At 43.6% G+C, this 22,478-nt stretch overlaps 1 protein-coding gene across 2 annotated transcripts in view; it reads right to left on the bottom strand.

The window, feature by feature from the left end:
* The window catches only part of CDH13 (cadherin 13), a 1,009,733-nt gene that overhangs the window by 257,750 nt on the left and 729,505 nt on the right, over window positions 1-22,478 (bottom strand). The gene's annotated exons all lie outside the window — the stretch shown is intronic.

Here is a 22,478-nt window from a genome sequence, read left to right as displayed (position 1 = left end):
ATGAGGTTAGGGCTCATGAAACATGAGAGAGTCAATTATTTATAGTCATGTGTTTCTGCCTGAAAATTTAATCATGTCTCTGTCCTCTTTCCCACTGGAAGGCATGCTAAGAAGAAAAGTCTTTGAGCTTTCTAAGGATAAACAAGGTGATCAAGATGTTTTTCTTATCAACAGCATTGCTACATTCCAAGGCTAACAGAACATTTTTGGACAAAATGTCAGTGGACTTTCTGAGTTCTGTTATGTTCATTATGATAAAATTTTTTTCTCTTTTTATAAAATCATGAAATGGGAATCCTGTATATAACTTTGCTGTATTTACAAACCAAAGAAAAGATGCTATTGTGTAGTTGACAATTATGATATTTAAATCAGACTAGTCCTAGAGCAAAAACCAGTGTTTACGTTGAGATTGACAGTTGAGATGTCAAATAAAAAGAAAAATCCATGAAAAACAGTCATTTCATAGTGGGTAAAGAGACACTGCTTTTGCATGATGACATTCCCATTTTAGACACCATCCAGGGACAGTCCCTGGAGGCTGTTTTCTCATTATTAAACCATGGGGTGAAACTGAGATCTCATCAGACTTGGGTTGGATCCAGGGAAGAGACAACTGTTGGGGGCCAGGATCAGGGGACTGAATGTCAGAAGCAGGCAATCCCACGGGTGGGAATTTACCCAGGAGGACCGAGATGTGCCAGCATCTAAAGACAGCCCATGAAGAAGACTGATGCTGGGTTGCTCAAGCTCGCGAGACAACAGGAAGAGACCTGAGAGCGCTAAATGCACACATAAACTACAGTGGTACTATAGCTATTAAAAAGAGAGAATTTCTATTGTCATGGAAACATGATCACAATTTTTTTCTTGGGTGGGGAGGCAGGTTATAAAATAAACTGCACTCTGTAACTTCATGCTTTGTAAAAGCAAATGAAAACAAAGTCAAGTCCTGTGTGAAGGTATGTATGTGTAGACGAGGAAACCACCTAAGAGGAATACACACAAGCTGTTAACGGCGATGATGTTGGGGAGTATTGGGTTGGAACTGGAAGGGGTGGAAAGGTTCATTTTAATTTAGCCATTTTTGTGCTTTGAGTTGTTACCACAAGCATGAATTTACTACGTAATTTAAAGGAGGGAAATAAAAAAGTAAACAGTAAGTAAATAAACAGACCAACAAAGTGAGAGCCCAGAGGACAAGAGGAGAAGCGGATCTGGGATCAAGCCAGTCCAAGACCTTGGATTCAGCAGAAGCAGGGCCATGGATGCAGAGAAGTCCCAGGCCTGATGCACACAGCCCTTTGGATTCCTGGAAGCTCCCAGTTGGGTGGAGCTGGGAAGGAGCGTGTACCCCCTGGGCACAGAAGTGATGGGTGAGTTTTGGCCTCTGATGGAGTCAGAGCCTGGGGGTACTTAAGAAACCCCGAGCAGCCCCTACTCTGCCCCTGGGACCCTCTTCTGTTTCTTCCCTGGGCCAGGCCAGCCGCACTCACGTCCAGTGAGGGTTATCAGATCTGCCACCTTGGGAGAAGCAAAATCCCATGGGGAGAACTTGAGAGTGCAAATTTAGAGGCGCCGCATCAGATTGGTCAAGTCAGAATTTGGGGGGAAAGCCCCAGAATTGGTATTGTAAGACATCTCCCTCAGGTATCTGACAAGCGCCTGAAGGTGGCTCTAGTATCTGCTCTTCCCAGAAGCCGCCTCTGAACCCAACAGGGTGACACCCACATTCCACGAAGCCACGTCCCCTGCACATACCGCTGACACGGCGGCACCTCTCACGTTCCGCCGTAACTGATCTCTTGGGCAGCCTTCTCACCGAAGGTGGGGGCTGTGTGGATCCCAGCACCCATCACAGGGCCTCACCACTCAACTGGTCCTTCTCTTTCTCCACGCTTTTGGCCCTGGCACATTTGATTTAGTTAAACTTTTGCAGACACCTGACTCTGTTAGTTAAACTGCCACATCCCGACTTCCCCATCTTCCCTGGCAGTTCCTGGAGGGCAGGGGATGTGTCCGGCCTGTTCTCTGCTGTCTGGGCAGCAGGCGCCCGGTGCCAGGCACAAATTCGACTCCCCATCACTATTACTCAGATGAAAGAAGGCAGCAGTCCAGACCTCTGAATGAGTGGGGTCAGCATCCGGAACACAGACCAGAAAGGCCGAGCACAAACCAACCTCCCTGAAAACGGTGGGTAAGATGCAGCAGGGGACTCTGCCGCTCCAGCCCTTCTGTGCTCGTAAGGACACCACATGCCTCTTCATCAACACCGTCTAAGGAACTAATTGGAGGCACTAGCCTGTCATTTTACCAGAGCTATAGAAGGTGAAATCCAGTTAGTGCTTTGTTTCCAGCAAGCACAGAAAAAGAGGGAGATGGCCACAGGGAACGCAGGGCTGCTGGCAGAAAGGGACACCAACTGGCGTGAAGGGCTCTGAGGAGGAACATACCGCACAGCTTGACGTTCTTAGTGATCCGGACACTTGCTGATGCGAGGGGCCTTTGGGAAAAATGCAGCTGAGAGCAGTAAACGGCAAACAAAGGAGCCACCTGTAGCAACGGTCGGAACTTCCCAGTGGGAATATACAAAACGAATATTTAGGGAAGAAGAGAACATCTGGAAGGAGGGAACGATAACCTACAACCAAATCCCTGGGGAGGATGGAGGCCAAAGAGACAAGGCTGTGACTGGGCAAACAGAACAGAATGGGCGGGACCTGGGGGGCATGCCCCGCCCCCAGGTAGACCAGTGTTCACATTGGGCTGTGTGCATTTTAGATGCACAGGAAATATTTGATTGAATGTCCAGCTGCCATCCACCATGTATAGGGGTTTACAGTGAGTCGCCTGGATCTTGCCACTTTCCTTGTCCCACCCCACATGGTTTGCATTGTATCCCACACTGATTAAGAACCTGATCTCTGAATCTGAAGTACCTGGGTTCATGTCCCAAGTCCATAACCTATGAGGTCTATGACCTGGAGCAAACTCTGGAACCGTTCTGAGCATCAGTATTTACATTGGAAAACGAAATAATAATGGCACCTATCTCACAAGCTACTTTTGAAAATCGAATAAGCTAAGGTATTTGCCAAGGCATCACCATCCACCTGCTACACAGAAAGCACTCAGTAAGTGTTGGCTGCTATTACTTTGTGTTTGTTGGGGAGCCACTGACTCACGCGCAGGGCCCTGGGGTGAAGAGCGAGGGGACCTCGAACATGGATCCCCCACTTGACGCTATAGGCAGAGCAAACGGTAAAACTGATTTTGGAAAACAGTAGGTCTCATGTGTCACAAAAGTGCTACTGTTATTTCCTTCCCTGCTTCAGCCTACATCCAGCCATTTTTCCTGACGACATTCAAGAAAGGGGGAAAATGCACAATATGCTTTAGATGTTCATTGCACTATTATCTACAGCAGCTGAAAATCTCCCAGCTGGAGGTTTTAGAACCTGGAACCACCACCACAAGGGATCTTGGCAGGAGCTAAAAGGATGCAGAGTAGATAAAGGAGCACTCTGGATCACTGTGTCTAATGATACAAACTGTAAACAGCCTAACTGTCCACTGGGAAGGGCCTGAGGAAGAACCCTGGGTAGGTCCATTTGGGGAATATTATGCAAAAGGTAAAAAGAATGAGGCAGATCTAATCGCAATGACAAGGAACATCTTCAAGACATATTAAGTGGCGGAAAAAGCAAGTTAAAAACAATATGCCCTGTATTATCCCACGTATATCAAATATGTCTATTCTGTTTGTAAACATAGATGAAAACATCTAGAAATTAGGCTAGTACAGGGATTATCTCTGGCTAGGGCTATGGAGGCAGTGGTAATGGGAACTTGGCTTTTATAACTATAGCCTGAAAGCTTTTTATGAAGTTAATCATCTTTTACTTTAGATATTTAAGAAAGAAAAGACTCAATAGAGTATTTTTTGGTTCTACATATGGTTTCTTAAAACACAGTTTCTGCAGCTAAAAACGTCTGAAAATCAATGGCCTAGATGTTTAACCATAGGAAAATGGCCAAATAACTTAGATTTAGCTACCTGATGGACCATTATGTAGTCATTAAAGGGTATAATTATAATGACTGGGGGGAAATCTGGTACATGCTTACGATATATTAGGTAAAAGAAAGTAAAATATAAAACGACAAATATAGGATGCAAGTGGACACAAATTAGAAGGAAAGACACAAAAACTGCAATATCAGAGTGAAGCAATTAGGGCTGATTTCTAATGTTAATATTGACAAGGTGTTTTTTGAATTCATAAAGGTAAGTCAAATTGCCGTTGTGATTTCTTTGGGACTTATTTGGGGATATGCACCACGCATATAAAACAGAACCTACTATTGAGTCAGTCTCTCAGACACATACAAACTATGCCCAGGAATGGGTGTAATTTAAAGATGTCTTCTGGTTAATCTTTCCTAAAAGCAGACATGTTTCCAAAGACAGCTACCATGGCATGCCCAAGTCCCTGAGAGACCACCGTAGATAAAGCTGCAAAGATATAGGTGAGAAGATCTCTATGACCCACTTCCTTAGAAGGTACCTGCACCTGCAGCCTGCCTGGGAGAGCAAGGAGCACAGGGTGGCACCAGTGTGAACTGGAGCCACAGATTCACGGTAAGCTTTCAACCATGAAATTCAAAGGAGTAACATATAGTCACGCAAATATAGTCCCCCAGTCTGAGTGGGCTGGTACAGGGTGGGGCTATGAACCAAAGAGTGATCTGTGCAACCCTGGTTCTGGCAGGTGCCCAATGGATGAAGGGTTTCCTCTCACACACTCTTGGGAATACAGCCGAGTACATTCCTCCTGTCCATTCACAATGCACCGTCCATATGGAAGGCTCTGAAGACCCCACCATTAAATTAGACTGTAAACGGGTCTAAATCCACTTTGTATCCTATGACACCCACCAACATTGTGGCAATTACAATAATTAAGGCAACTCTAATCTTATTAAGTGCTTATAACATGTCAGGCACTATGCTAAGCACTTTTCAAATATTATCTCATTTTATCCCTTTCAACAATCTTGTGTGGGATGTAATGCTGCTCCCATTTTTTGGATGAGGCAACTGAGGCTCAAAAATGTAAGTGATCTTCGCCAAAGGCACTGAGGAGAAAGTAGCAATTGGGTTTCTTATGCCACCATGCAACTCAATCTGGTGAAATGCTGGTGTTCCTGGAGCCACATGGGGGGAAATGGACAGAAACTAACATTCAATGTGTGAATAAGTTTTTCCCCTTCCAACACCCACCTCTGCTATCATCTCATCTAGGAACATTTCTCTAAGCAACCCAGACAAATAAATCATCTCTTCCACTGAGCTGCTTCTATTGTTTGTCATCACACTGCATTGTAGATATATCTGCAGCTGTTTAATTTTTCTGTTTAATTGCAAGCTTCTTTAAATATCTTGTTCCTCTTTGTGGGAACCCAATATCTGGTTATTATATATTATTACTTACAAAATTGCTGGCAGGCTATAAGTACCTCCCCTAAACAAACAACAACAAAATCAACCAAACACAAAACTAACCAAGGAAGTGAGATGCTGCACGAAACAAAAAATCATGAATGCTTTTGTCCTTGCACAACTAAAAACTCATTATAAAGCCCTTGCTGCCCCAACAGACAATGTGTATATTTGTCTCTATTCTCACAGTCTAGCACAGAGTTTGGCACCAAGTAGATAATCAATAAACACTTGCTGAACACATGAGTGAATAAATGAAGGAATGAATCATCTTCTGTAGGAGAAAGGTATTATTAAACTGATAATGAGTAGCTAAATCATATTAATAATAAAACAGGAAACATAAAGTTACCTGATTTACTGGCATAGAACCAACTGTTGTGAGGTTGACAATAAGCATTAATTTTTAAGAAAATATTTCAAATACATTTTTTTCTCTAGTCTTGGGAGTAATCGTATTCTGGAACCTCGAGCTGGAATGTGTCTCCTCTCATACGATGGGGTGGTGGGGAGGGCATGTATTGTCAGGACTCACTGGGTGGATGGGCCTCAATTTGGCACAAGTGGAGAATTGGAAATATCAGCCCTGACACTCATGGATCCACAGGGATGAGCCAAGATTAAACGGAAGAGCAAAATCCCAGAGCTGCATCCAACTCACACACATACTAGATGCACTGAAAGCTTCCTTTTTAAATTAACACCAAACATAAAAATTTCAAGTTTGAAAATAAAAATTAGGAGGAGAGAAATCCAAAAATGGGCAGAAGACTTAAATAGACATTTCTCCAAAGAAGATATAAAGATTGCCAACAAACACATGAAAGGATGCTCAACATCACTAATCATTAGAGACACGCAAATCAAAACTACAATGAAGTATCACCTCACACCGGTCAGAATGGCCATCATCAAAAAGTCTACAAACAATAAATGCTGGAGAGGGTGTGGAGAAAAGTGAACCCTCCTACACGATTGGTGGGAATGTAAAATGGTACAGCCACTATGCAGAACAGTATGAAGGTTGCTTAAAATACTAAAACTGGAACTACCATATGACCCAGCAATCTCACTACTGGGCATATACCCTGAGAAAACCATAATTCAAAAAGAGACATGTACACATTGTTCATTGCAGCACTATTTACAACAGCCAGGGCATGGAAGCAACCTAAGTGTCCATCGACAGATGAATAGATAAAGAAGATGTGGCACGCATATACAATGGAGTATTACTCAGTCATAAAAAGAAATGAAATTGAGTTATTTATAGTGAGGTGGATGGACCTAGAGTCTGTCATACAGAATGAAGTAAGTCAGAAAGAGAAAAACAAATACCGTATGCTAACACACACACACACACACACACACACATATATATATATATAGAATCTAAAAAAAAATTAAAAAATAGTTCTGAAGAAACTAGGGGCAGGACAGGCATAAAGACGCAGACGTAGAGAATGGACTTGAGGACACGGGGATGGAGAAGGGTAAGCTGGGACAAAGTGAGAGAGTGGCATGGACATACATACACTACCAAATGTAAAATAGATGGCTAGTGGGAAGCAGCCGCATGGCACAGGGAGATCAGCTCAGTGCTCTGTGACCACCTAGAGGGGTGGGATAGGGAGGGTGGGAGGGAGATACAAGAGGGAGGAGATATGGGGATATACGTATACATATAGCTGATTCACTTTGTTATACAGCAGAAACTAACACAACATTGTAAAGCAATTATACTCCAATAAAGATGTTAAAAAAAAATTAGGGGGAGAGAAATGTAAATAAGACATGATTTTCCTCTGCTTTAGAAGCATGGGACGTCTTGAAGTTGCTGTTTCTCCAGGTGGGTTCCTGACCACCAGCATCAGTATCACCCAGGAGCTTGTTCGAGACGCAGCTTCTTAGGCTCCACCCAGATGTATGGAACCAGTAACTCTAGCAGCGGGGCTCAGCAGTCCGGATTTTAAAAAGTCTTCCTGGTGATGCTGATGTACGTCAAGTTTAAGAAGTGCTGTAAGTCACACACTCTCCTTTTCAAACTTAATACAGAACTTGATTTTCAAAAAAAATTTTTTTATTCAGTCAAGTAAGATATAGCTGTATTTGGCACTCCAATAAAATATACAAAGCCTCTGTAATGGATCAGAAACTACCCTCTACATAGGTTCTCACAAGGATGTTATCAGGTAGAAAATTGTCCCTCTACCCATTTCACAGATGAGCAAATACAGGGTCAGAGAGGCTGAGTCGTGTGTTGCCAGTCTAACTTCAGAGCCCATGTAATTCTGACTCAGAACATGCTCTGTCCATTTACATCTCAGTCTTTGTTGTTTTTTAAAATTTTTATTTATTTACTTATTTATTTTTGGCTGCGTTGGGTCTTCGTTGCTGTGTGCGGGCTTTCTCTAGTTGCGGCGAGCGGGGGCTACTCTTTGTTGCGGTGCGCGGGCTTCTCATTGCGGTGGCTTCTCTTGTTGCGGAGCACAGGCTCTAGGCACGTGAGCTCACTAGTTGTGGCACACGGGCTTAGTTGCTCCGCGGCATGTGGGATCTTCCCGGACCAGGGCTCGAACCTATGTCCCCTGCATTGGCAGGTGGATTCTTAACCACTGCGACACCAGGGAAGTCCCTACACCTCAGTCTTTGAAGAACAGAGCCCAAATGGCTAAGCAAGAACATCCAGGGTTGAGGGTCTCCCAGGTGGGTTTTGGGCATCATGCAACTTCCCTGCAGGAGCCACCTGGGATGCACACTTTGTGTGTCCACCTCCTGGCATAGCACCAATCACAGAGGGCTGTAGTCACATCTGCCTTCCCCATTTGCCTGCCCACTGAGATGGAGCTGGGGCGAGCTTGATCTCTGCCTCCCTAGTGATGAGCAGGGGGGGAAACCATCCATCTCTGTTATGCTAGTGAAGACCAGTGATTCGGCACTGAATGCTCTTTATTTCATTAGAGGTCTTCTCACAATAAAAAAAACAACAGCAGCCCCCATTTGTAGGGCACTTTCCATACACCAGGCTCCAGTCTGGTCTTCACTTTGCTTGCAGTAACTCACTCTTTAAAACAACACTGTGAAGTTGGTTGAGCATTAATGTCCCCATTTGATGGACGAAGAAATAAAGGCCAAAATGATTTGTGCGAGATCACACAGCAAGTGAGTTGCAGAAGAGGGACCTGAGCCTGTCAGTCCTGCTCCAGGGCCTTGTCACCACCAGGATGATCAGCCAGCTCCATGATCAGGTGGGGGATGACGTGAGAATTGGGTAGAGAACCAAAAAACTCTGAAGGGACAGGTGGCAGAAGTGAAATACCAAAGATTAGAAATCCAGGTTCGCGGTGACTAAAGGAGAGAATTACTTTCTGTTTTGATACATGAAGTGATATTTGCAGAGCAAGCACCTTACCAAAAAGTCAACAATTCCTGCTCAGCATCAGAGTTGTACCTGGGGATGTGGCAAAGTTGTGAGCCGGCAGTACAGGCGTGAGGGCAGGGGCTTAGTGATTCTCGTCTGTCGGTCGCTTTTCTCTCGGTGCCATCAGATCTTTACAATCAACCTCATCATTTGCTTTTATTGACTATCCTCTCATCTTGGGTCTCAAAAAACCACCTAGGGCCCCTATCCTTGTGGGCTTGGCATTCTAAGACAACACATCATAGATCGTTAGAGATCACTGTAGAAATGAACTTCATCGTGGCTGGTTGGTTTTGTCCCGAGGAATGTAGTACGTCTGAGATGTAGGTGAATGTGGAAGCTGCAGCCTGCAGAGCCCGCGCACTTTGCCCTGATCTATTCCTGATGCTGTGAAATGAACCCAGTCTTCTGGCTCGAGGGCTGCCGGGTGCGACTCAGTACCCAGGAGCGGGCGTGCTTCTGTTCCTTCACCCTTAGTTCCTCCGTCGAGTCTCCTCAGTCTCCACTTGAGGGATCCTCTATTCTTTGTATGCTGCTCTTTGCAAAGTCTCCAATAACCTGTAAGTCAGCAAGCCCTGGGATGTTTCTAGGCTCTCCTTCATGTCTTCACTGCCTCAGCAGCACTGAACCAATGCAACCCCGGCCTTCTGAAGACTCCTTCCTCTGTTCCCTCCCCCTCCCCCCCCCACCCCCAAGCTCATCTTCTCCAGCTGGACCTTCATTCAGGTCTTACTCTTCACTCCACCACTTCTCTGAGAAAAACTGCCATTTTTATAGATGATGATGATGGCGAGGAGGAGAACAATAATAGCAATTGCAGTTAAGGTTCACTGAATGTTCACCAGGGGCCGGCACCTGCTTCATGCTGACCCACAGAACACTCACCACAGGTCCATGGAAAGGCACTCTTACCCTGCCGCCTTGACACAGGGGGCAAGTGAAGCTCAGAGATGTTCAAAAACTTGTGCAAGGACACACAGCTAGGGAAGAGCAGGCCAGGAATCTGGGACTCTGTAGGCTGCACTTTAACTGTTACGTACAGACCTGCTGAACCCCTTCTCCACTCTTGGCGCTCCTCCCAGCTGGACGGCAGAATCCTGGATCCTGGCATTTGCACGTCTAACTAACATTAAGGCATCCCCACACCTACCTCCGTCCCCCCCTCCTTTAACTGCAAATGAGCCTTTCCTTACTGACTTCTCTATATATTAGTGATGCCACAATTCCCTCGTAGCTTGGCTTGGGCCTTGGCATTAAAAAAACCCAAACTTTAACCCACTTAACTCCATTATCACCTACACAGAGTCAGGTGGCCCTCTTCCTAATATTTTCCCTTGGAAATATCTGTAGACCAACTCATGTCAGTGTCTGTGAGCCAAAGGGCTTTTGCAAACTTTAAGTGCAGCCTTCCTCATTTCAAATGAGCAAACTGGGGTCCAGAGAGGTGGGTTCAGAGAACAAAGAGTGAATCAAATTGAAGGCTAGAATCTGGATCAGCACAGCTTTATCTGGGAGCTTCTTGAGAGACGGAAATGGTCTGACGTGTATTTGTATACTGCTCAAGGCCCAGTACAGTGCCTGGCACACAGTATGTGTAACTGACTTTTAAAAATCGTCTACTTCCGACTTTATATTCCTGCTTCTATTATTCTTTTTACATCGCACACTTGGTTTATTGCAGTAATCTGCCTGTTTTCACACTCTTCTTCCTGTACACAGACATGAGACTCGTCTTCCTAAAGCTCTAATTTCATCTGAACCTCCTTGGCTCCAACACTTTCAGTGGTGTTTATGTGCCCATTGGATGAGCTTTTCCACAGTCCTGCTCCTGCTTCTTCCATCTAACTTCTTAATAACACAATTCTTTTAGGGGAGGTGGTTTGGTGGTGGTGGTGGTGGATTTGTTTTCTTGAAAACATCTCCTTACTTCTTAACCCCTTCAATGCAGGTACGCTGCCAGCAGGTGGCAGTAATGTCTCACTAGAGTTAGTATTGAGAACTGGCCAAAAGCCCAAACAGCATGGCTTCAAGACTTACGGTAGGATTTGTTACATTAACTCCTTAATGAAATCATCATGGAATTTGTTCAAGTTGCCCAGATGTTCCTTTCTCAGCAACTCCTCTATGCGGCTGACTAGACGACAGAAGTCTACTGAACTTTGTTTAAATCAATTAAAGGGTAGACCTCTCTGTCTGGAGCTCCTGTTTCTTTCATTAGCACCAAAAAGAGAAGATAGAGAGAATAGGCCAGAATAACTTCAGAGATAAATGGTGCTATATATCCCTGTGTGGGTTTTCTTCCATTGTTCAGAAGAAAGAACCTCTTTACTCTGCTAATTTTCATTTTCTGACCCTCCTTTTTCTCTCTGAGGCTGGGAATAATTTAAATTATTTTGTAAAACCGGAGGAATGGGGCTCCGAACGGTGGAAACTGATCTCAGTAAGCAACTTCCATTAAAAAAGGCTCAGCTGACCTATCTCTGCCTGAGTACCTATTTCTAAATTTAATTGATGTACATCCTTGTGTATTTTTATCCCTAATAAAATATTTGGGGTGAGTAGGAAGGGGATAATTCCTTGCAAAACTTGAAGTTGCATTTTTGCATCCACAGGCACAGGTATTGTGAACTATCTGATGCTTGAGTTCATTTGCAGGAATCATGTCTCTGCCACTTCAGTGCTTCCCCAGGTACCTACATCAGGGAAGACTAGGAACTCTGAGTTATATTTCTAGACTTCACATTCCTCCCTGCCTTCCTTTCTGACCAAATTTTGAAATGTTTATGATAGCTTCTAACTGTGAAGTTTAGAAATCTCAACCATTCACTTTTACTCAGCCAAGTGATGAAGGCATCCATTCTGAATTCTAAAGGCAAAAGGCAAAAGGCAAAAGGACAGAGAGAGGAAAAACATGATTATCTTTATCTCCAACAAAAATGTGTGAGGAGAAATTAAAGCTAAGTGTGAAACTCTTTGACACCTTTGTGGAATGTTAATGCAGCTGGGGAGGCTATCAGTCTGGAATCCTGACTTCTTCATTTCTGCAACCAGGTGATAAAGCCAACTCCTTAATGACACAGAAGTGTGGACAAATTGAGGCCACGTGTGCAAATAGCAGGATCTGATGTTCTTGGCCAGAAATTCATCTTGGGGAAAACTTAGAAAGCCTTTCTGAAGTAACTTTTCTTTCTTCTGTATAAGAATGACTCAACTCGGTGAAAATGATGCAGTTATTAACCTTGTAAAAATTATTTAACCTCTCTCAACCTCAGTTTCTTAATCTGCAAAATGGGAACACTCTTACCCACCTGTCAGTGTTGTGTGGGAATTAAATGAGAAAGTAGGAGCTGGCATGGAAGGGATATTGTGAATGAAACAGAAATTAATTTGGTGGACAGAGATTCAAACTGGTTCTAGCGCACTCCAACAAAGATCTACTACTTGAAGCATTGCATTTCAGCTCTATCCTTATTATTGAAAACATTGATGAGGGCATGGATGAGGACCACGAAAGTTCCCTGGGCACGGTCACACTGTCAGGGGCTCTTCACAAGGGAGATGGCACAGACAGGTGGGTAAGAGCATGAATCTGGTGCCCTATGGCCTGGTTGTGAATCCTGGCTTGGCCACACAACACCTGGGCAAACTTGGACAAGCTCCTTAACCTCTGGGTCAAGATTTTAAAAAATATTTCCAGGTGTTTCTAATGCACAGAACAATTTAAGAGCATTGTCTTAGGGCAAGTTCCTTCATGTCTTTAAGTCTCAGTTTCACCATCTATAAAATGGGAAAATCACAGCATGTAATGTACTTCACATGATGGTGCAGAAGATTAAATGAAGTAATGAATATTCAGTGCTCAGTGTATTACTTGGTACATAGCAAGGGCTCAGTAAATGTAAGTCCCTACTATCATTTTCTTCATCATGATCATGTGATTATCATTACATTCTTGTCACCATCACCGTCATTGTCATCACATCAGCAGCAACACTGTAACTAATTACTATTCGTGTCTGTACCACTGTCATCCTCACCATGATCATCATTATGATCAACATCATTGTTGTCACCACTGTCATCACCATCTGCCTCTACGGGAGTTGCACTGATTCCTGTAGGGAGCCCCTAGAGTACTTGGTACTCAACACAATAATCTTGAATTCTTATTTCTTTTTTCCACCCTTTGGGAAAAGTGAGGTACTAGCAATTGATAAAAATTCTTTATGAGCAAAAAAGTAGATTTCACTCTGTTCAGGCCAAAAATGTATAAGTTAAACTTCTTCATAACGTTGTACACGCACTGAAAACATGCTACTAATGATGGTCATGCCCGCAGGTCCAGTGCTCCAAGCTTGCTCTAAAAGTTAACCCACTCGGGACCTGCACCTGTTTTGTAAGGGGCTACCGATGCCTTTCTCAGAGGTGTGGACTACTCGGGGGTAAAGCAGTGTAAATGCAGCTAGAACTCCATCAGCCATGCTGAGCATCACTGTAGGAGTAGGTCACCCATTATAGCAAATTCTCAGCTTCCGATGAATTCCTTTTTGCAATTGACATGGAAAGTGATAAGTATTTTTCGAGCTGTTTTTCAGTTGTGAGCTTCAGTCTGCTGAGGTGGAATATGTAGATCAGGGCCTGAACAGCCGTAGCACTCCGGAGTGGCTGGTATCTTGGTGGGCTTTATTTTAAAGTCTCTGACAGTTCAATCTCACTAAATAATGCAGCTGTTTAGGAAAAGCCATACGGTCTTAAAGTAAGTCCCTGAAGGTCAAGAATATAGGTTGAAATTTTATTTTTTGGTGAACAGCATTTGACAAAATAACAGAAATGTCCCTTGTAATATCTCTTCCTTTACACCTTTGAATGAAATTACCAAGCACACATCACTGGATGTTCATTTATAAACATTCTACATCTTCTCCATGCATTTCTGGCAGGGTATTAAGGTAACATTCTGATTTCACTGTGCCCAATGAACTTAAGGATTCTAAAGAACGATTTCAAAATGCAGCTCTAACTTGAGGTGTCACTGATTATTTGGAAAGCTCTTTGTTACATCTAGCCCAGGAAAAAACAAGCCTCACATCATGGAAAAGCTAAAGTATTGACTTCAAAAGACTGTAAAGAAAAGGGGGAGAAATGCCATGTAAAAGTTTTTCAGGACAAAGCTGAATCCCGCTCATCCAACATCGCTCTCTTCAAGGTGGCTTGAGATTCAGGAGCAAAGCATTTGCATCCGGAAAGATGCTGGCCAACGGTTTCTCTGTGCCCCTTGAAGACGGGGGTTTGGGCAGAGTCACCAGATTGGCAGCTTTGAAATAGCTGCTCATGGAAGTGGAAGACAAGGCGTGAAGGTCTTTGGGGAGATCTCATCCCAACTCACATAGAATCCTATACTCTTTGAGGCTATTGGGCTACTTCAAATACCTTCATGTCCCATTTTATAGATGAGGAAACTGAGGCTCAGAGAGAATAAATGATGTGGGTCCGTTAACGCACTCAATTAGTAACAAACCCAGAGTTAGGATGCTGGTAGCAGTGAGGCATGGGGAGGACACACATCAGAGCTGGACTGTGTATTCCTCCAACCTGGCTGACAGGTACAGGTATAGACATTTTTGTTGTGTACAAAAAACATCTGGCTTCCAGACTTTGATCCAACCCTTACTGTATGACCTAGGCCAAATCCTTTAAATCCTCTCAATTCCATCCTCCTTATATATAAAACCCCATTACTAATCCCCACTTCATAAGGATGTTGCATCAATAAAATCCTATATTTAAAAATACTCAGAACAAAGCCTAGTATATAGTAGTACTCAACAAGGGCTCATGAATTGGTTCATCCCCTCTGATGTCCTAAAACATTTTTTCTTGGACTAGGGTATGGGGCCCATCACTGCAGGGAACCTAGCTTTTCCAGAGCTGAGTCATCATAAATTCTACTTGGAGTGTCCCAGTGGGCACACCCATACTTTTTAGACCCTGCTTCCATTTTGCTTCAGGAAAATTCAGGCATTTAACCCCTCACAGCACCTTGGTGGCAGCTGTGACCGTCAGGAGTCATATCAGGAAAAGCATGAGCTTAGCTTAGGGCCACTCACAGAAGATGCCTCACTGTAAAGAACAGCATGCAAAATTGACAGACAAACTTTTCTCATGTGTCACAACTTATTCATGATCCTATATGAAAATTTAGAAAATATCAGTGACCAAAAAGTAAGAAATAAAAACCACTCATAATTCCACTGATCAGTGAAAGTCATCATTAATATTTCGATAGGAACATACATTTTATATAGATTAACAAAGTGGTCCTTAAGTTCTGTAGCTTACTTTTTGTCAATGTTGAATGTGGAGTTTTCCCCAAGTAATTAAATAGTTATCTTTTAAATGGATACATAATATTCCATCATTCACATACTCAAAGTATTGAACAACTGGTAGAACGTATTTACCAACCAATCAGAATGGGGAGAAACAGCTGGTAGAACCATAAGGGTAAACCAGATGATCACTGGCCATGGTTGTACTATAACCAGTTTCTTATTAGAAATCTTTCACTTTTATTTTTTTAAAAATGTTCTGGTCATAGCAACACTTTTCTGATGAAAGTGCAGACGGTAAATCATTAAGTATATTATGAGGTTGAATTCCTAGAAGTGTAATGTGTATGTCAAAGGATAAACAGAGGTTTGGGATGCTGGCAGAGGACAGGCTTTTCAGGATATCCACCTCCAGGTTGGTCATGGTCACGGGCTCGTGTTTCCTCCCTTGGGAGACACGCCCAAATGGACAATTAAGAAAGGCTAAAAAATAGTAGTGCTGGAAGGGCACCAGGACTCCCCTCCTCCCCATCTGACTCCTGACTGTTCCGCGTAGGAGGAACTTCTAGCTACAGAGACCCCCTCCCCCCACTATAGTGAATCCTCATTTGCACAGTGCTTGGGGGCACTAGGATGGAGGAATGTTCTGGGGCTCTGGCCTCTGCTTTGGTGCCGCTACTAACTAAACAATACGTGGGCAAGTCACTTTGTCTGTCCTGGTCAGAGTTGATTCTCTTACATGTAAAGGAGATGACTGGGCCAGACCAGTAATCTATTCCCTTTTGGTGTCATGAGCCTAAGAGTCTATAATTCTATGTCCCCACTTTCTAACGCTACTGCATTTTAAAAATGAGAGCTTTCTTCCACTTTTCATGTACCACCTCTCCCCTCCCTCTACAGTACCCACAACAATCCAGTCTCCACCTGCACAGGGACCAAGACAACTTTTTAAAAAATGTAAATCACCTAGTGATTTCTGCTTACTCTGAGATCAAAGCCAGACTTTCTGCCACGGCCCGCACAGACTCACACGGTCTTAAACCTGCCCACCTCTCCAGCCCCATTCTCTCCTTTGGGCGCTATGTTGGCAGAAAAGCCACACTCATTTTCAAGCTCATTCCCACTTCCGAGCATTTGAAATCCTGCTGCTTCTGCCTGGCATCCTCTTCCCCCAAGAACTTCCCTTGGCAAAGCTCCTTTGGGTCTCAGCCTCTGAAATGGCTCTTCCTTTGCCTGGAACACGTGTCCCCTGAGTCCAGGTAAGACCAGTTTCTTCTTGCCTTTGAGGTCTCCCCTCAGATGTCGCTTCACTGACCACAGTGATTCAAGTTGCCCTCCTCTTCGATCATTCTCAACCATGCTATATTATTTTCTTCTTTGCATTCAGCACATCACCATGTTTTGCTGACCTGTTATATTTTTTATAGAATATAAACTGTCAGGAAGTGGACACCGGGGGTCGACAACACTCACGAAATGCCTGTTGAATGGATGTGGGGAGGAAGGGAAAAGGGGCCATTGACAGCGAGGAGCCAGCCTGGCACCAGTAGCTGGAAGTTGGTGTTTTCTTGTTGGACACAAACAACTTCGCAGAACGTCAACATCAGACAAGACCACTACGTGACCACAGCAGACCAGGACAGGAACAGACCACTCTGTAATCACGTCAGAGCTCAGACAGACCTGAGCATTCTCCAAGCCACCCCCTTCCAGGCTCAGAAGAGTGACAGCTGCTTCTTTGTTGACTACAGCTGTGGCCTCGCCCTGGTCCACCCACCTGTACAGAGATGTAGGTTCCCAGCCATAGAATTACCTCTGCTTCCCAAGAGCATCCAACTCAGAGTAATGCTCCACTTTTATGAACTTTCCCCCAAGGCAGCTAACATGCGCTCCAGTCTTCCCTCCCACCCTCTTAAAAGGATGCCCACCGTTCCCCGTGGTATGTTCTCCCTCCTTGTAATGAGCAACAAACCCAACTTGCTTAACTACAGGTGTGTTCTTGTTGGCCTCTGGCATTGAAAGGCAATGACAGTGGAAAACTCAACAAATAATAGCTTCTCCTTCTTGACTAACTGCTACGTGCTGGACACTGCTATTTCCAATACAACAGCCTTGGAATGTAGATATTACTATTACTATTCTGATTTAAAAGTTGAGGACATTGAGGTCAAATTGGATAAGTACCTTCCCAAGGTCACACAGCTATTGGGGGGGGGACCTGCAGTTTGAACTGTACCTTCCTGACTTCAAATCTTGTATATTTTCTCATTATTATAGTGTTTCCTTTTTCTCCTTTTCCTTTAGAAGTTATGGCAGGTGCTGTATGCTGGTAATGAGGATATGCATGATAAATATGCTCCCTCTACTAGTTTCTCCATTTGAAATGATTAACATTCCTATTGGTTTCAGCCCTCTGAATTTTTGCATTTTAGATTTCTGCTCTTTCAACGTCACTGCCACAGAAAGTTTCTGGGACAATCTCAGACATACAGAATATGTTCAGCATCAGAAGAAACATTTTAAGACAATCACTCTGCCATTTGGGCGAGTACAACTGTGAAATGGAGAAAGTATTTAAAAACATAGATTTGTAAGAAAGGTAGTTCTCCATTTGCGTTTTAGTAGGACAAAGTTCATTAGTTTTCTGTATTTTGTGTTCTAGCTCTTTAAATAATGTCTCCTGCGTTTTGTGTTTGAAATCTGACTGATGAATGAATTTAACAGTTTCCCTAGAAATTAAAACTCAAGGTTGGTGGTAAATGAAAGAAATATATATGTATACGTGCATGTATACATATAAGGACTGAACAGATCATTATTGAGAGTCAACGGTGAACCCAGTCCTGGGCTGGGTGTGTTCATTGATGCCACCTTAAATACATTCAGTTCCAATGCTTGAATTCCTAAATGAACTCACAGTAAGATAAGATGTCAGCGATATAGACCTGACGTCATTAGGTCCAGGCAGCGTTCGGTACCTTCAGTCCCCCTCCATCCTATGATCTGAAATTTCCACCAGCTGGAAATCACGGCTGGAGTTGGGTTGATGGACCTTGGTGAATATCACAGACCAAACATTTCAGTCTCATCTGATTCTGGAAAAGCCTTTAGGACAAGTCCCTGATGCTCCCCTGTAGGAAGCCTGATACAGCCACCCAGGCTCTCTGATTTGGGAACACGCCTCTTGAGCCACCACGGGGTTTTCATCAGAACAGTGGCCTGACCAGGTTTCTGCCTTTGAAGCTGCTCTATCTGCAGCGGGAGCGTGGGATGGAGTGGGGGAGGCGGGCTGCAGAGAGGCTGGGGACGGGCACCACGGGAGTAGCTGGGAGGATGGAGAGATGGGAGCGTAGGAGAGGCATCCAGGAGCAGATGTGAGAGGGCTTGGGCATTGACTGGCTATCTTGGAGCAAGAAAATGCACTTATATAGAACGAATACTCTTTATTTGCTTTTTACCTTAAGTTAAATCCCAAGAGGACTCATGTAGCGCTTGTCCTTCTGGGACTAGCTAATATCGCTTAGCGTGATGTCATCCATATTGCTGCATATGGCGGGATTTCCTTTTTCTTAAGGCAAAATAATACTCCACTGTATGTATAAACCACATTTTCTTTATCCATTCATCCATCTATGGACATTTAGTGCTGGTCTATTACATAGAGTGGATGTGGGGTAAGTGGGAAAAGGGGCAATCAAGGATGCCCAACTTATTTCTGGCTTGGGTGGCATATTGGAAAAATCATAAAGATAGGTAGGTCACTGGGTGAAGCCTTTATTTTATTAATCAAATTTGTATTTGATTAATACAAGCTTAACAAGCTGAACATGCTGCCTGTTCTAAGTGCTTTACGGATATCAATTCATTTAATACTTATTATATCCCCATGAGGTAGGGACTATTATTATCTCATCCAACAGGTGAAGAAACTGAGGCACAAAGGGGTCTAATAACTTGCCCAAGGTACACAGTCAGTAAATGAGAGTTGGCTTCCAGAGTCTGTGCTCTTAAACCATTACACCTTACAGCATCTTCTTGAGGCCAAGGTCAGGACCTAATGTTCATGAACGCCCATCTACTGGTGAGAAAGGAATGGGACCCAGCATACCTCAAGGACAGCCAAGGGAAAGTTCATTTTATTGTTTTCACTTTCATTTAATTTGGCCCCAAGCACAACAATCAGGAAACAGTTTCATCATCCTAGTCTCTTACATTAAAAAAAAAAGAAAAAAGATGGTGAGTTTCTGATGGAGGCTCTGATGGAGTTTCAAACGTAATTATTTCAGGCCTGTTTATCCATAAAGAGCCCTACCAATGGAGCATGATGATTTATCTCTATGGATTAAGTGTCACAATGGAGGAACTGTGGTCTAAATCATACATTCACAGCAGACCTTGAGAGACTCTGAAGGTCTCCCAGCTGCACACAGAGAAGTTGACCAAAATTTTCAAAGTTTTCTTTTTATCATCATGTAACTGAAATTATACATGGAATACATTACTCGGAGAGAATCACTGATGATATGCTTTAAATGACAGGCATTTAAAGGCACCAAATTTTTTCAGAGATCCTACTTTATCAGTCCAGGTAAGTCTAAGAGATTCACTATCTGACTGATGCCCTCATACCAGTTTGAAAAAAAATCATAAAGGCTTCTGAGCCAAAGAAAATAGCTGAGTATTTGGGCATGTTACTATTCATTGTTCGATGCTTTTTTCTTTAGGATAATATACACTACACGTGGTACCTCACTGTAAACTCCAATACGGAGGAACATCTGCAGTGAGACTGCCCCAGAATACAATAACCAATGAAATGGAATTTCAGACCAAGAGCATTTGTTACATCCTTCCTTAAATTTTTTATCTGGCAATAGGCCCTTCAGTAATCTCTAGAGCAGGGCTCTCAACCTTGGCCCTACTGACATTTGGGGCCAGATGACTCTTTGCGGTGGGAGCCATCCTGTGCACTGTAGGATACCAAGGACCATCTCTGGCCTCTACCCATGAGATGTCACAACCACACCCCAGTTGTGACAACCCCAAATGCCTCCAGACATTGTCAAATGTCCCTTGGGGAGGGTGTGCAAGATCACTCCAAAATAAAACCACTACTCTAGAATATTACTATGCAGTGGGATTGGCTATGAAAACCTGTTCAGTAAAGAATTGTTATTGGGGTCTATGAGACCACATGTTTATTTATTAAACAGCTATTTATTGAGTGTTTGTTAAATGCCAGGTAAGGTGAAAGGCTTGGAGGAAACAGCAGTGGGCAAAATATAGTGAACAAGGGCTATAGCTTAATAATGGGGTAAATGTTGATTTGATTTCTTTGCTATCTCTTATAGATAGATTTGTAACTATTTAAAAGAAAAAACCCACTAAAACAAAGTGTAATACTTTGCAAGCAGCTTATTCACAGTAGTTTGCAATCTCTTCATTAGTGTAGAAGAGTTGATCTCCTCCATACACCTTCCACCCCATATACATAACACAAATATAATAAATGTATTTATCACACAACACCCTTCTCAACAGACAGTTGAGCTGTGACAAAGAACCTCTAAAGAAAACACAGACGTTTCTTTCTCTCATGTAGAAGTCTGTATGTAAGCAGTCCTGAGCTGGGGTAAGGCCCTTTAATCTTGGAGGTGTTCAGACTCTATTTCCTTGCTCTGCCACATGGACCCTCTATTCCCTAGATGGCTGCTTATGGGTTCATCTTCTTGCCCACATTTTACCCAGCAGGAAGGAAAACAGGGATCGAAGAAGAATGACAAGGGATAAGCACGAGCATTTTACAAAGGGAGATCCCTGGAGGCAGCCACGTGGCCCAATGGCCCAAACCTAGCCACATGGCTACATGTAGCCACAAGGGAGGCTGGGAAATGTAGTCTTTACTCTGGGCGGACACGTGCTCAAGGATCTTTCTATTCCTATGGAGGAAGAGGAGAACAGATTGGAAGACAAGGAGCAATGTCAACCGCAGTCACCCAGAGGCATTTTTCCTTCCTCCATTTTCTCCTCTCTATTGACATATATCAACTACATTGAAGTTTTGAATAATTAATATAATACCACTTCTTGATAAGAATACCAGACGCTCTTGATCAGAAATTCCTTTTCATTTGATACGTTGGTAAGTGTTTAACAACCAGCTCTCCTCGGGGTGGGGGGTGGCAGGGGGAGACCCAACCTGATTTCTGAGTTTGCCAATTTTTGTGGTGTAAATACTCTCACTATGGCCAATCGATTTCAAGCTACAAAATCTCTGAAGGTGGTGTTGGGAAGAAACATACTCAATTGGCTCTCACAATCAAGGTGGCTCAAGCTGGTACAAGCTGACTTCACCACAACTTTGCTTATGAGGAAACACTCAACACAGTGTCTCGTACAAAGTAAACTCTCAGTTGTTTATTTTATTAAAGAATTAAAAATATATGACATGCACTCACATCCCATTCATTCCCCATATATTTATTGACTGCCTACTATGTGCCAGGCCTGGCACTAGCCACTTAATGGGGGACAAAATAGACAAGATTCCTACCTCACACAGTATAGCTTGCAGTGTGATGAGGAAGACAGGCAACAACCAGTGACAACAGGAAATGTAGGAGGACAAAAGTGGTAAGTGTGGAGAGAGGGAGTCACAGAGGGGCTTGGCCTCACTTAGGGGCACAGCCACACTTTATAAGCTGAGCTGGGTCTGGAGGCTGAGGAAGAGTCACCTAGACCTAGATGTGAGGTTCAGGGAACAGCATGTCAGCAGGGAGAATGGTATTAACAAAGACCCCAGGATGGGGTAGGAAGAGCACAGCATGTTCAAGGAAGGCCAGGGTGGGGTGCAGCGGGCATGCGGGAGTGGAATGAGGTGGGGTAAAAAGAGAAAGCAAGGGCTGGACCATGTCACAGTTAAGACAGTGGTTTATCTTTCAGAAGCAACAAGGAGCTTTGAAGGTTTTGAAGGCAGCGCCATGATATCAGTGTTTGGGAAAAAGATCACTCTACCTGCACCAATAAGGACACATTAAATGGGGCTTAACAGATGCAGGTGTGTCAGGTGTAATAAGGCTCTTAGAATGATTCAAGATAGAAATGATGGCATACCCTTGGCTAGAGTGGTGGCAGTAGACACAGAGAGAAATAGACACATTTCAGACATATTAAGGGGTGACATCAACAAGCCTGGGGCACGGGTAGGCTCTGGGGGAAACACAGG

The sequence above is a fragment of the Delphinus delphis genome, chromosome 20 (genome assembly GCF_949987515.2).
Source record: "Delphinus delphis chromosome 20, mDelDel1.2, whole genome shotgun sequence".
NCBI lineage: Eukaryota > Metazoa > Chordata > Mammalia > Artiodactyla > Delphinidae > Delphinus > Delphinus delphis.
This window is presented reverse-complemented; position numbering and strand designations above follow the sequence as displayed.